General features: G+C 38.7%; 1 long non-coding RNA gene across 1 annotated transcript in view; it reads right to left on the bottom strand.

Annotated features, from left to right (window-relative positions):
* The window catches only part of LOC111557498, an 88,820-nt gene extending 75,951 nt beyond the window's left edge, over positions 1-12,869 (bottom strand). Inside the window, exon 1 of the long non-coding RNA XR_002737542.2 lies at positions 12,581-12,869. This is a non-coding gene — a long non-coding RNA (uncharacterized LOC111557498). The remainder of the gene's footprint in view (positions 1-12,580) is intronic.
* Positions 12,870-14,977: the final 2,108 nt, after the last annotated feature.

Raw genomic sequence — 14,977 nt, 5'->3', positions numbered from 1 at the left:
CTTTGCCACTCTTTGCTGAGTATAAGATTGATCCATCTGTCCAACTTGTCTTATTTCTCATAAATCGCTTATATTCAAATTAGCCAATAGACACTACACCTAAAATCATTAGGCCCTGAAAGCAAAATATATAATTAAGGTATGCCCTCCCCACCTCCATTTCCACTGTGAAAGTACTCCACTGCATTTGGTGAAATTGTTGCTTTTAAGTTTGCTTCGTGAAGAAGGATTTGGTGACTCCTGACCCTCGAGGGTTGTTCTTTGACCCATCGCTTTTCTCCACCATCTGGCCTGTTTACTTGAAGCAAACGCCTTGGGTCAGAGGGCAGAGCAGACATGTGGAGGGACAGCTTTGTCATAAAAGCAATAAAGAATGAGTAGGCGCTTCAGAATATAGCACCGTGCATTTTGTTCAGCTGCTGAGCAGAATGAGGTAAGTTTAGTCATATGTCTAAAAACAAAATAAATAAAAAGTCAGTTACCACACAGCCCAGCAGACGGGTAAAATTCAAGATGCCTAAGTTCAAAACCTGAGTGCTGTTTCCTTTTCCATTTCTGGGAGAGTTACTTTTTATGCTTTACTGGGCACATTACTAAACAATATGTTACACCAGACACAAGGGGGAAAGTGGTTTATAAGCTAAATTAACCAGATTGATTATTCAGGAAGAGTGTTGATAGTCCAGTAATCCCCAAGCAACAAAATTAGAGATAGATAGGATAGAGTAAGGAACTAAAGATCAGGTAATCAATTTTTTCATATCCCAGGCCCATAGTATAAAGAGATAGTAACGATGATTTTATTCTTCATAACTTGAAGCTTTTTGAAAAGAACAGCTCAGAAGTGAACACTGATATCCATTGTATCCACCCACTTTGGGCCCCCAGACAAGGGAAGCTGTGCAATGATCCTGCATCCCTTATTTTGACATTTGTCCTAGACATTAAGGCACATCAAATGAAGCTTTGAAATCTTTAGCACAGAAGCTCCTTACCAAAAACCTTAAGTTTCACTTATAAATAACCACCTCTGGCTCCCTTTAAACAGCTTCCCTAGATTCCAAAAATCTCTTAAAAGTCTATTTCTTCTCTTTCGTTCATAAAGATTATAAATGATCTTTGATTGATTCAGATTGTTTTCCTGTGGCCACAGGATACATTTTTCTCCACGATTCTAGAATGCACTGAGAGGAAAGAGGAGACGGAAAACTTCCAATTCTGCTAGATTCGGGTCCTGCTCTCACCCGCATATCTTTGAAGGGTTCAGGAGGAAAGCAACTCCCTGCAACAGAAACTCAAAAATGATTTGTGTTTATATTCATTCTTAATGTAAAGGGGGGAAATGGCTAAGAGTCTCGAGATGAAAATGATTAAAGGGACGAGTTAGTCAGCAAAAGAAAATGAAAAAGGAATTTTCGCCTCAGAAAAAAAAAATAATAAAACAAAGGAAAAAAGATTAAAGGAAACCTCCCTCTTCCAGTCTGATTGTCAGGGGATAGTTCTTCACATTGCGAATATGCTTTGATCCTGGAAACTCTGCATTTTTAGTCTTTGCCAAGTTGGTAAAAGGGATGTCCCTTGTGGAAGATTTTCTCATATGGAGCTCTTCAAAAAAAAAAAAAAAAAAAAGCATCTATATCATGACTTCCATCCCTTGCAACATTTCTCCTGAAAAATTCATGGCACAGGGTACAGCCATTCTCTTTCCGATTCCAGACTTTCTGTAAGAGCAGCTATTTGCCCAAGTTTGTCCTTGCCAGTTTCAGAATTGATCACCCTCTAGAAAATTTATAGGTGGACATGGAGACCATACTAATGTATCCACTTACAGGTAGAGAAGGGATTCCTGAGGTTGCTCTGAGGAAAAAGCCTTCTAGTGAAGTTTCCCCCCATTCATATTTAATAAACTAGTTCATGCAAGAAAGATCAAAAAGAGCAGGGGCTTTGCAAACAGACAGACTAGGGCATGAATACTAGCTCCTGCACTTATTAAAGGGGTCACCCTGGGCAAAGTATTTAATCGTTTTGAGTCCCACTTTCCTTTTTGTGAAAGCAAAGGTAGTAATTTCCACTTCTCAGGATTATTGTTGAGGATGAAAGGAGATAATGCGGGTCAAGATACCTAGTACAGTGCACTGGCCCAAGTGTGGTCTTCATTTTGTATTAGCTCTGTGAAAGAACTTGTGACTCTTTCAAATGATGGCTAAACTCAAATTTGCCCCTTGAAAAATGGCCTTTTCCTTAAGAAAGACAACCACAGACACAAGACAATTAATTCTGCAGACTGTCCTCTGATCTGGGGACAGTTTGGGGTTTCGTTTGGTTTCCAAATCCCCCACTTTTTAAGCAACTTCTCTATGGCTCTCAAAGTAGATGCGTTACCAAAATTTCCCTTCAAGTACATGTGATTCTTTCTACTCATTACTCTTCCTCAGGCAGTAACCCACATTGCTTCCAAGGCAGAGGATGGAAAGGGGACACACAGAGGGGACACATGGAGACCGAGAACGCAGAGAGAGCAGGAAGAGACGACCCTTAGCATCTTATTGGAGGAAGTAGGATTTGTCGTGGAAAAATCAAACATTCTGGTGGAGCTCTTAAGCGTGATGACTTGATCACAAGCCATGTGATTCTATATTAAGACACCAGGAGTTTTAAATCTGAGCTTTAATTAGACAAGGGGAAATGACAGGTGGATAGAAAACCATTCCTCTGTAAAAACCAGAGCACCTTCATGCCGCCTTGCAAACCATTCATTACTCCTGCGACCTGTGTCAGGGCTCTAATCATGAGTTCAGGGCATCCTTCTACTGTCCGTTAGTGATCTCCTTGACACTGGCCCACACTCCCAGGAGTCATGAGTATCTGATTCCATGCTCACGAGCCCACATTTGGTTTGGTCTACCAGTCTTTCTTCTTTCCAGCTATGGGACCCTGGACACGGTACTTAACTTTCCCAAGTCTCAGTATCCACATCAGAAGACAATGAAAACAAAGCCTGTAGTATAGGGTTTTGTGAAAATGAGAAGAAATAACACAAGCAAAGTTCAGGCCTGGGTCCATGAAGGCTGGTCAGGGAACAAATGGGAGGACAAGCACTTTATGTACCCAAGGTCACTTCTACCCTCTAACTTCAGTCCACCGACCTCATCCAAACTTCTGCATCTTAATTTTTCCTCCTTTTTTCCCTCCAGTGCTTCTGTACATACTAACTCAACTCAACTAACAAACTGAGAGATAGACATCGGAGTCAGACAAATGGATTACTGACAAAGAACTAAACGCGAGGAGGTAACTCAAATACAATAAATAGGCTAACTTACTACCCAGTTAAGCAAATGGTTCTTGGTTTCAGTTCGGGTCACGATCTTGCAGTTTGTGACTTCGAGCCCTGGATGAGGGTCTGTGCTGGCAGTGCAGAGCTTGCTTGGAGTTCTCTCTCCCTCTCTCTCTCTCCCTCTCTCTCTGCCCCGCTCCTTCTCAAAATAAATTAAAAAAAAAAAAAATGGGCTGACTTATGAATCCCTGGCTTGAATTTACCCTCCCCATTAATAAAAAAAAAAATGTTGGGCATACCCACAAAAATAGAGCCTGCACTGCCAAGGAGCTGCTGAGAATGCACATTCTCTCCACACACATAGAACACAGAAAGAGAAAAGAGGAAAGAACTAAGCAATGACAGCAAGCCGGAACTCTCTTGCAAGTGGGATGCCAATCTTAACGTGAGAAGAGGAGAATGAAGGGACAGAAGGTGACCCGAGTGAAAGCCCTTCCACATGAAAGGGCATGTGAGAAATGGAGAAATAAAGGTACACCCCCACACACATATCTGATTTCAAAATCTGGGCTCCTACCTCTACACTAAAGAGAAGCAGAATAGTTCAGTACACATTACAGAATGAAATACCCTAATTTCTAAAATTTTGTTTATAGATGGAATGAAGACTCAGAGAAGGAGAGAAGGTTTATTACTCAGGATCACATAGCTATTTAATAGTTTAGTTAGCATTCAAATCTAGTCTAACTCCAAGTCCAACGCTCTTTCCTTTTTATGTTTTTTTAACCTCTATTTATTTATTTTGAGGGACAGAGAGCAGGGAAGAGGCAGAGAGAGAGACAGAGAGAGAGAGAGACAGAGAGAGAGAGAATCCCAAGCCCAACATGGGGCTCCACCCCACAGCACAAACCATGAGATAATGACCTGAGCAGAAATCAAGCATCAGACACTTAACCAACTGGGCCACCCAGTGCCCCCTTTTCTTTTTCTTTTTAAAAAAGTTTTTTTTTTTTTAATGTGGGGCGCCTGGGTGGCTCAGTGGGTTGAGTGTCCGACTTCGGCTCAGGTCGTGATCTTACGGTTCGAGTTAGAGCCCACGTCAGGCTCTGTGCTGACAGCTCAGGGCCTGGAGCCCACTTCCGATTCTGTGTCTCCCTCTCTCTGCTCCTCCCCTGCTCACACACTGTCTCTCTCTCCTAAAAATAAATAAAGATTTAAAAATTCGTTATTTATTTTTGAGAGACAGAGACAGACAGACAGAGCATGAGTGGGGGAGGGGCAGAGAAACAGAGGGAGACACAGAGTCGAAGCAGGCTCTGGGCTCCGAGCTGTCAGCACAGAGCCCAACACATAGCGCCCGATGTGGGGTTCAAACTCACAAACCGTGAGATCATGACCTGAGCCCAAGTCGAATGTTTAACCGATTGAGCCACCCAGGTGCCCCTCTACGTATTTAAAAAAAAAAAAAATTTTTTTTTAACGTTTATTCATTTTTGAGAGAGAGAGAGAGAGAGAGAGAGTGAGCATGAGTAGGGGAGGGGCAGAGAGAGAAGCCCCGAAGCAGGCTCTGGGCTCTGAGCTGTCAGCACAGAGCTTGACGCAGGGCTCAAACTCACAGACCCCGAGATCCTGACCTGAGCCGAAGTCAGACGCTTAACCGACTGAGCCACCCTGGCACCCTCCTCCACTTATTTTTAATCGAAGTATAGTTGATATATAATATTATATTAGTTTCAGACACACAACATAGTGACTCAACAGTTATCATGTACATTGCAAAATGCTCACCAAGATAAGTGTAGTCCCCATCTGTCACCATACCTCTTAATCCTCTTTACTTTTGCCTATCCCTCCTACCCCCTTAATTATTAATTTAATCCTACCTCTATCACCCAACATGAGCTCTTGGGCATATTCCTAATATCAAATGCTCTGATTTCCTCATTTGTAAATAATAGTCCCACATATAGGATTGTTGTGAGGTTTAAATGGATATATATAGGGGCGCCTGGGTGGCGCAGTCGGTTAAGCGTCTGACTTCAGCCAGGTCACGATCTCGCGGTCTGTGAGTTCGAGCCCCGCGTCAGGCTCTGGGCTGATGGCTCGGAGCCTGGAGCCTGTTTCCGATTCTGTGTCTCCCTCTCTCTCTGCCCCTCCCCCGTTCATGCTCTGTCTCTCTCTGTCCCAAAAATAAATAAATGTTGAAAAAAAATTTAATAAATAAATAAATAAATAAATAAATAAATAAATGGATATATATATGTATATATATACACATATATATATGTGTATATATACACACACACACACACATATATATATATATATATATATATATACACCCCCTTAATATTATTATATATAGCATTAATATAGTACTTGGTAAATAACAATTCTCAATAAATGTTAGTGATTATTAATGTTAATACTGCCTGACTGAGAAAGAATATTCAGAGTGTGAGAATAGAATCTGTGATTACAAACCACTGTTTGTATATAGACCCATTATTCAAGTGTAAGTTTTATGAGAAGGAAAAAAATATTAATACATTAATCTTATTAGTAGCGCTTTCTCCATGTGGTGATATAAGATTCACATTAGTCTTTAAAATTATGTCAGTGGGTTTTGAAATTATAAACTATTTTTTTTATTTCTTCTTCATGCTGTTATGTTTCCAAATTGTCTACAATGATTAAATATTATTTTTAAAGCAAAAAAAAGGAAAGAATGAAATATGAAATAACCCGTGGTCAGTAACTATCTATTGATCACCTACTTTGTATCAGGCCCTGGGTTAAATGACATTCAATTCAATAGGGCTCTCTTCCTGGAACCAGTATAAATGGTTACGGGAAATGCATTTTTACAATAACATAAAAACAACAGGCTGCTGATATCTTATTCATAATTACGAAGGCTGCCTCTTTTCTCTCATTTTTGAGGTTTTCTTACTCAAGAATATAGGCACAGCCAACATTTTCGATTGTTTATGAATGGATATTTGTCTCAAAATGGGAACTTTCACAAATAATCGAATGCATTATTTATTAAGCACCTACAAGATCTGAGGGGCTTTGAACATAACTTACTGCCACGATCTCTAATGTTCACAACAGACCTGTACAACCGAATAATGTAGGCATCATTATTACTATTTTGCGAAGAAGGAAAGGGAGGTCCAGAGAGGTTGTGACTCTCCCAGGATTCTTCCAATATCAAGAACTGCAGGTGTACTTCAGAGTGTATTTCCATCTACACAAACAAATATTAAGACGCCCGTCTATTTCATAAAGCAAGGTATACCTATAAAATCATACAGGCTGTTTGGTAGACCACAAGGTTTTTTAACAGCATTCCATATTTCTGTTTTGAGTCTCTTGCCACTTGGGTAAACATTGTACTTTTCATTGGATATACTGTAAGTCATTAAAGTCAGTAAATAGCAGAAATGAATAAAACAGCAACTTAGATATTTTTAACACCTCTGAGTTAAAACCACTTTTCAGTGGGGAAGAAGAACAGATGCCCGATTCTAAATGTGAGAGCCACCAACTGGGAATTTGCTAGTTGTAACTGCTGCCATCTGTTTTCCACTGTTCTTTTTACCTGCCTCTCTTAGATTTAGTATTTGAATTCTGGGCCATGGATGCTTAGTGTAAGCAGGGCACGAGTGGGAGGGACTCCAATTTGAAATTTTCCCAGGTGCTCTCTCCTGCATTAAATCAAAGGTAGCTTCTCAGGGAAAAAAAAAAAAAAAAAATATCATGAGGGCGATTATTTAACAACTGCATTTTTATTCTTCTATGCATACTTTGTACTCCTATTTCCATGTGCATTTTTTCTGTTTAATCAACTTCCTGCTTTTCCTAAGGGCATTACGGAAATGCCTCTCTGATGCCAATTAGGGCACTGCTGTGTGAATTAGTTTCTTCCCTGACTGAATAAATAATTTTAGTCAAGCCATACATACATTCAGAACTCACTTAATCAGCACTTAACTAGCATTCGGCACTAGCATAGTGGGCTTTTCTCCCTAAAGTCAACATGTTGAGGGAGATACTATTTGTGCCAAAGGGAAGCAGATGAAATAGACAGGTTAATAGGACTATAAAGGATAATAAGACATTGTTCCAGTTCATCCTTCTGCCTTCAAGTAGAATTGCTTCTAAACCACACTAGAAAGAGAAATTTTGCTCTTTACTTTCAGGAACATCTTTAGGGGAGCTTTCGCAACAGTTGATTGTAATTCTGAATGACATATGTGCATGTGCATATAACTTCTGGCTACAGGCCAACAAAGAACAAGAATAATCACCCAACCTGCAAATGAGCTTTCCCTTTAAATCCACACAATAAAGGTGTACTTCCCATTTTTACAAAAGAGAAATAGGTTCAGAGAAGTTATGTATGTTGGTTGGAGTAACACAGCTAGTTAGGGACATAACAAGATTTAGTGCCAACACTGCCTACTTCTCTCACCCAAGATAAGAGAGGGATGCGCCAGAAGGCAGGGCCGTAACTTCAGTTAGGATTTTCTTCTGTTTTCTTTTCACACCTCACTTAATTTGGAATTATATAGGAAATAGAGAAGATGGAAGGATCTCTCGAGCTATATGCTCAACGGAAATCACACGTCAAAGGTCAGGCCTCACTAAGTCTCTCCAAACCAAAACAGGATACTAATCCCCATACTCGAGTATTACAGACAGAGAAAGCTATTTAGAAGCCACTCTTATTAAACAGCAAACAGTCAAAAACACGACTTTGTTTTATTTGGAACACTCTTTAACAACTGTATAATATATGTACCAAAATAGCTGTAGAAAAATAAGGGAGATCAACAATGATAAAAGGTCAGGGATTACCTGCTTGAGACAGTCTGAGGTTGACTGGGATGGGTCACCTGATTCCCAAAACAGACCAGTCAAGTTCATGTCTCAATACATGTGGCTCACTGAGACACTTAGGGGGTGGTGCAGAGTAATTATGCTCGACAAATATTCACTGTTTTATCTGTTCGTGCTAATGTGACCTATCAGGCCCCATGGTGTCTTGTGCTAGCATTCAGGATCGTATGGTCAAGTCTGGTTCATACAAATCAGAGATTTCACTTTGAATCAAGTTTTGCTAATGATTTCAAGGATACAGATAGTCAAGGGGAGTCAAGGTCTGTGACTTTAAGAATGGTTCGTACCTAGGCCCTTCCTCCTTCCTCCAGGTGGACCTCTGCTGAGAAACAATGGTTGAGTTCTCTAAGTGAGGCTTGCTGATTTACCCCCCACCGCAGGGAGCATATAAGTTTGGAAGCTTCTCTGTTTCATACCCTAGATCAAAGGTTGGCAAACTACAACCCGCAAGTTGGCCATCTGTTTTATAAATAGAGCTTCACTAAGACACTGCCAGTCCTACATGCGCCACATTGCCTATGGCTGCTTTCCCACTGCCGAGCAAAACTTAGTAGTTGTAACAAAGACCATGTGACCCACATGACTAAAGTATTTAGCATCCGACCCTTTAAGAAAAAGTTCATCAACCCCTGCCATGGATTATTACATAGCCCATGTGCCATTCTCCAGGGAGCCAACCCTCACATTTCCTGGGTTCTATCTAATATAAGTAAGCCTTGGCCAGGAACACTGTACTGCAGGCATTCTGAAATAATGTCTCTTCCTCCCAGAAAGTATTATTATCCTATTTACCTGGAGGTCAAGTTAACATGGAGACTAGACCAAGATAACTGCCTTCTCTTCTTTCCCCTGAAGGCGTATCTTACCCCACCCTCACGCCCAGGTAAAGGGAATAAATGGATCTCAAGCCAGATGCTAGAACTTCTTCCCTCACCCCAACACCCCGCCCCCCACCACCCTCAGGGCTGAAAAGTCAATAAAACCGGTGTGCCCTCAAGGAAAGGAGGAGTAGAAACAGACAAATTACAAATGATAATAACGTGGAGTAAATACTACACATGTGAACTAAGTATATGAGAACAAAGAAGGAATTTATCATTCTAGGCCAGGAGAGGGAAAAATAACAAGGAAAGGGGAAGCAAGGATTGGGAGAGTCAAAGTAAGCTTAAAGGATAAGTAAAATTTGACAAGTAAAGCTAAAAAGGAAACAGCAGAGGGAAGAGCATGAGTTTAAAAAAAAGTTTGTTTTGTTTGTTTGTTTGTTCAGGGAATGAATTTGATGGGTAAGGAGGAGAGAGTGAATCTGAAAACTATTTGTAGGACACAAAGTCCCTGGGCTCTGGAGTTTGGGGAGAAGGACCAAGAAGGCAAAGATAAAGAGGCAGCTGAGGTCATGAGTTCTAAGTGAAGAAGAAAATTTCCTGACTGTAAACTTAGTTTGAGGAGTTTTTGCCTTAAAAAAAAAAAATACTTTTCTTGCCTTACATGTACTTACTGTTGGTCGCTGCATGACTCCAGTGAAAACTGATATCATACTTAAAGGTTAAGCGCCACAAACAAATTTGCCTCATGATGGGAGAAATGTCAGGAAAAGGAATTAATTAAAAGAGAAAACGATGTCCCTCAGTAACCAAAGTTCCCATCTGCAGTTAAATCAAGATCTTACCATTCTAAAATGTCAAATTTATCTCTTTTGACTCAGTCCATGTTTTTAAAGAGTTATTACCTCAACGTAAATTAATAACAAAATTTCTGTGAGAAATGATCTTTACTTTTTCAGTGAAGAAAAGGATTTCTATAGCAAGCTGAATATCACAGGGAATAGTTGGATTCACTTATTTAAACATATATATTTATACAGATATAAAGCAAAAAAATTAAACGTCCGGAGCTTGTGTCTATGAACAGAAACCAAACAACATTCATTTATTCTCCTTTCTCTTTAGTTCTATAACATCTTTCAAGAAAAAAGATTTTTTTTTTAAGTCTAAATTTGAAAAAAAGATTTTCTTAAATCTAAATTGAGTCAGCATTTCTGGTTTAAGAATGACCTGCTGTAGGTCACTGAGTTCTAAAAGAATTTTTTTCTTAATCCAAAATCATCTATGACTCTAAGGTAGCAAAAAGTACAGTAGTTCAATCAGCAAAGAGAATGTATTCCAAGGACACAGACTCTATTGTCAGAAATAGCTCACCAGAGGGAGATATAATGGAGATCTGAGAATACTTAAGGGATTCCCTTTCTAACAAACATCATGTCCCTCTAATGATGGCCCCATGGAGTCCAGGTGTCTGGTCTCCTCTCTGTCCATCATGACTACTCAGATGCCTCAGGGAGTCTCTCCCTATTCTCTGCTTCCAAGAGGATCTCTGTTAGGAGAAAGCCTTTATCACAAAGAGTTTGTTAATCCAGTCTCCTGGATCCTTATGTCAATGAGAATAGGTTGTCAAAGGCCAAAAACAAACTAAGATCTCCCTTAAGATTTTAGGTCAACAATTTCGATACACAGTGAACAGATACCACATTTAGGGGGAAACATTTTGTTGATAAGAGCAAACGATAAGACATATATTTCCTTTACAGTGCATGTTGTTTGAAGTTTTGTGACCTAAATGAAAAATGCTTCTGCCCTGTCCACGAAAATGCCAGCTGGGATGCAAAGACCAGAGATGACCACATCAGAAGCAGATGAGTTTCTGTGATGTTTTATATGATGGCCAGAAAACCATGGAGAAGCTCTGGATAAATTCCTCCTAAACTTACAGAAAAATGAATTTCCAAACTTTCATACTGAAATAACTGTAGGAGAAGGGATAGCATAGAGCTTCTGCAAATGGGTTCTCTCCATCCAAAAGGGAACTAAAGCAAACTTTATTTGTAATAAAAGATAGTTTAGCAATAAGAACAAAGTCAGTAAATATAGGGTCTCCAGATATATCATTTAGGGCCCAAGAAATGCTATCTTTGGCATAAATATTATAGGTCTGTCATTTCTTTCCTTGGCAGCAAGATTTTCTGTAGGTGGCAGGAAGTTGTTCTTGCTCACTGATTTGGAAGGTCTCTGTTTTAATCTTTTCAAGGCAAAAGATTCTTATATAATGCCAAAAGGCTTTAATAAATTGATAGAGATTTAAAAAAAAAACACAGAAAATCAATATTTAATAGAATAACTCTGGAAAAATATTACATCAATGTAACATGGCATCTATTTTTTTGGTAAGACATTCTCCTTGACTTGCTCTTTTGTTCTTATTGTTATTACTTTTTGCTGGGTTGGGGGGGGGTGGGGAGAATTGTTTGTGTTTTACCTTGCATAGTTCTTTTATCCAGAAACAGTCACAATAAATATGACAGTCCCACTTCTGCCACATTCCCTTTATGAACAAATCTCTAAAAGGGGAGTTCCAATGGGGCACCTGGTTGGCTCAGTTGGTTAAGCATCCAACTTTTGATTTCTGCTCAGGTCATGTTCTCATGGTTTGTTAGATGGAGCCCCACGTCAGGCTCTGTGCTATCAGCACAGAGCCTGCTTGAGATGCTTTCTCTCCTCTCTCTCTGTCCCTCCCCTACTCACACTCATGCTCAATCTCTCTCTCAAAATAAATAAACTTTTAAAAACTAATAATAAAATAAAATATAAAATAAAATAAAATAAAAATTAAATAGGATTTCCAAGACTTCAAGGTAAGTGGGTGAGAAGACATTGGAGGAGCCCTCGTTTCATACCTCAGACTATACCTTCTAGCACTAAATTTACTCATCACGCTAGTGATGGCTTCGTTTTCAAGAGCAATTGTGCAACTCACTCCCCAGTATGACCCAATTAGGACTCTTTGTTTCCTTCTTTTTATATATTTAATTAATAATTTATTCACTCATCAAATACTGGGTTCCTCCTCTATGCAAAGTAATATGTTAAATAATGGGGGTCATGGTGATAAAAGAGAAAGATTCCACCACCCAGAAGTTTATGGATAACTAGCCCCTGAGATGACCAACTTCCCTCTTGTAACTCCCACTCCTTTGAGACTGGAATTGTGACATCTTAACAGACCATTCTAATTTCTCTTTAAATTGCTACTGAGATGAGATTTGATCCAGAAGCTGGAAAAGAGCCGAGCTTCTTGGACATCAAGTGGTCTCATTAAAGACAGAGCAGAGGTACAAACCGCAGCACCAGATGGATCACTGTATGTGGAAGTCACCCCCACGGCTGGCCCACTGTGACCTCCAGTCCCCAAGTCACCCAGCCTCCTTCTTATTCTCCTTCCTATATGAACTCAAGCCTCTGACAGCATGAAACATTTCTAAAACAGAAAAACAGTAAAAGGAGGTAGATTTATGTTTTCAAAAATCCTATTTGCTAATTCCTAGGTAGAGGCAGGTTTACTTACAAAGCCCAGAGAGCTGGTGTAATCCTGACCTGCAATGCTCCCAGCAGTACCTGGGTGGTATAGAAGTCAAGGACAACCTGGGAAACGAAATAAATTGAGTGCTGTAAGGAACTTACAGGAATTTAGGAGAAGTGATTGTTTTGTGTTATTTAGTGGGGAAAATCAAGTCAGAGAGATCAACTCATTTTAGTAAATCAGTTTCAAATGCCAAAAGCTTTTTTTTTAATTGAAAAAATTTGAATGTGTGTGGGTGCGTGTATCATGTGAAATAATTATACAAAGAAAAGGTGTGGGGTGTCTGGGTGGCTCAGCTGGTTAAGCGTCCAACTTCGCCTCAGGTCATGATCTCGCGGTTTATGAATTTGAGCCCCATGTCAGGCTCTATGTGCTGACAATTCAGAGCCCGGAGCCTGGTTCAGATTCTGTGTCTCTGTCTCTCTCTGCCCACCGTGACCCGCCCCTGCCCCCATTCTCACTCTGTCTGTCTCTCTCTCTCTCTCTCAAAAATAAACATTAAAAAAAATTTTGGAAAAAATAAAATAAAGAAAGGAAAGGTGTGACCAGGATCTAAACCAAGTAAAATCACAAAGTATAACAACTACAGAACTCCCTGAAAAAATAAACCATTACTTCAAAATATTTTTAATACTTGAAAATACCTAAAAAAAATCTTTAAATTGTTTCAATATTTGAAATTGAAATAATTAGCAAGTCAGTTCTGAAATGGCCAATAAATACATCAGAATTAGAAAGTTTTCTCTGAAATACTATTGCTTAAATAACTTGCCGTCTATAATATAAGATGTGTTGTGAACTGAAGGGGCCCAAGAGGATAAAAGACTTTCCCATGGTTAATCCTCCTGCCTTATCTACCCCTACTACCAGACCCATTCCCAAAGTTGATTTTGAACTGTTTGTTTTTTTCATTCATCAGTGGTTTCTTCAATATATGACTATTCATAATAAAAAGAAACATATCATGTTTGCGCTATCTCCCTAACTCCAGAAGTCACCTTTGTTCTTATCATCTGGAGACCCTCACTCCAGAAATCACCCCCATGCAAACACACAGATAGATACATAGATAGGCTGAGAGAATGAGGCCAAAGAATAGCGGTCCAAATGAGATCGTACTTTCTAATTTCTAAATTACTTAAGTCTACTTGAGTTTAATATAAGAGAATAAAGTAAAACTAAAGAAGTTATTGTTTAGACACCTGTTCATTTGTCAGCATATAATATTGGTTCCTAAAAGATTCTTTCGAAGTTATTAAAAAAAATCTTAAAGTATGAAAAGATAGATATCATTATTTCAGGAAGAAAAACAAAACCTCGTGATTAAATTTAGGCCATGATCTTGAACCTTTACTATGAAATACGAGAAAAATTAGCATAAAAATACTAATTCCTATCTCTTCTCTCCGAACCTTGTAATATTTACTCGTTAATTACAAGGTTTATGGCACTTGTATTATGTTCTGATGAAAAAATTCCCACATTTATTTAATATTATATAATTATAATCTACTTCAGTATAAATATGTTTCAGTATATTCAATATACAAATAATTATATCTCAATATATTCAATGCCAAGCATGGGTCTGCCATCCTGAGTTTTTTAATTTGCTTCATATCATTTTCAGCTGGATATCATTGTCCAGTTTTTACATTTTTTCCAACCAAGATTCATGGGTATATTATTGCTTGACTTCTTACTTACTTGAGAATGTCCACTGCCTTGATACTTGACAGAAATTTTGGTTGGGTATTAAAATTATTGGGACATATCTTCCCTCAGAGTTTTGTAGACAGTGACCCTCTGTCTTCTCACTAAGACTAATGGACAAATCTGAGGCCAAAATTACTTTTATTCCCTAGCTGACTTGCATTCTTTGTTTGGACATCCATAAAATTTTTTATCTTGATGTTTGGTAACTCAATTCTGTTACCAAAGTCTGTCTTATTGACATTTTATATAAGTTTCCTCTGGAACTTGGTGTGCATTTTAGTGGCTATATAATGCTCACTCCATGAAAAGTCACCTTCTCTAACTTTTCCAATACTTTGCTCTCAGTGCCTAGAATGGCACCTGACAAAAACTAGTCATCTAATGAATATTTTTTGATAAAACAATAATACAAGTATTTATTTCAAAAAAGTTTTCTTCTAATATATCTTTAGTTAGTTTTAATGTTTCATTTACCTTTTTTTTTTCTTCAGGATGACCAATTATACATACATATAAACTCCCTAGTATGTCTTCCATATTTATCAACCTTATTATAATTTTAAACTTTGCACTTATATTTTATATATTCTTATCTACCATAACCCTGATTATATATTTTTTTCAGTTGTATTATACTTTCTGTGTTGCTTTTAATGTAATTCTCAA

This window comes from Felis catus, chromosome D4 (genome assembly GCF_018350175.1).
Source record: "Felis catus isolate Fca126 chromosome D4, F.catus_Fca126_mat1.0, whole genome shotgun sequence".
NCBI lineage: Eukaryota > Metazoa > Chordata > Mammalia > Carnivora > Felidae > Felis > Felis catus.
Note: the sequence above shows the minus strand (reverse complement) of the source record. Positions and strands in the feature narration are given on the sequence as shown.